Source organism: Phytophthora infestans, genomic scaffold, assembly GCF_000142945.1.
Source record: "Phytophthora infestans T30-4 supercont1.9 genomic scaffold, whole genome shotgun sequence".
Taxonomy (NCBI): Eukaryota; Oomycota; class Peronosporomycetes; order Peronosporales; family Peronosporaceae; genus Phytophthora; species Phytophthora infestans.
Window position 1 is genome coordinate 3,308,337 of NW_003303750.1, and position 1,237 is coordinate 3,309,573.

Sequence of the window (1,237 nt, forward strand, 5' to 3'; positions counted from 1 at the left end):
ATTTGCCCCTTCAGTTTTCCCTCGACAAATATCCATGAAGAGCTTCGTCAGCAATGGTGATTGGCAGAAATTCATAATTGCTTCGTCAACAATGATGATTCGCAGATATGCATTTATGCGTAGTTTCGTCAGAAACGTATGATGGCTAAAAATAATCTTAGGAAAGTTGATTCCGCTTCTTCAACGCATATATTTTACTCTCTGTACAGGTAATCACAGGTTATTGCTCACTACGACGTGCTTCCCCATACCAAAAATTATCAGACTGGATGGCCTTATTGGACTAACTTATAGTACACAATTTGTCCCAGATACGTAAAAGGTTTATAGGAGTGCATATCCGACGTGAAATGACGGAAAATACCAAAGCGTGATCAAATAGACTGTCTGTTGACGGCAGGAAATGGCCTGAAACGCCCTCTGGGCTGAGAAAATCACAACTTTGGTTTTTTCTATGTAATTTTGGGATAAGAGTCACGTGCTCACGAGCTAGCAAATCTAACAATGAGGCAGAAACGCCACGATCGTCAATATAATTTTGCATGTGTTCGGTAAATAAAGATTGACGACAGCCAGTTATCATAGCTAATATTGCATATTTTGTTGCCAGTAAAAACGTACCACTTGTATTTGCGTTAGAATACAGAAATCGAATAGTTTGCAGCCTCTCACTTTCATTCAATTCGTTTCTGACCGCTTATCAGTATTACATCTCTTAACGCAGCTACGCTGATGCCCTGTACGAGATACACGGGCTTCTAAGCCACCAGGTCGCCTCTGACCCCCTTCCAACGGTGTAGCTCAGCTGGGAGAGCGCAAGGCTTCGGTCTTGAGGATGCCGGTTCAAATAGGGTCATCGGCATTGCTTCTGCTTGGGCTAGAGGCGCTGTGGCGAAGTCGAAAAGTCGAGGACAGCTCAGATCAGCAGGAAAAGTGACTGCATACGTGTCCTGAGGTCGACATGCCTTAATGCTGTGAGGAAGGGTGAATACATTCCAATCTAGTTTATTTGCCCTACTTTCGAACCTCCTCAAGAACTTACTGCGTGTAGCCAGTCCTTGGATTGCAGCTGTCTAAACAACTGACGGTGGCGTTGGATCTTGGAATTTAGCGCGCCTACGCTGTGGACCTTCGAGCGCTGTTGCTTCGGTACTTTAGCGTACCAGTGTGGCCCTTGCGCATACCAGGTAAAGCAAATCGCATGAAGGTAGATAGCCGATCCTCTACGCAGTTTTAG

The 1,237-nt window shown here is 44.9% G+C and overlaps 1 pseudogene across 1 annotated transcript; it reads left to right on the top strand.

Annotated features, from left to right (window-relative positions):
* The first annotated feature begins 790 nt into the window (after nucleotides 1-790).
* PITG_26285 lies at nucleotides 791-862 on the top strand (annotated as a pseudogene). Its single transcript has one exon. The product of its transcript is annotated as a tRNA-OTHER (tRNA).
* Nucleotides 863-1,237: the final 375 nt, after the last annotated feature.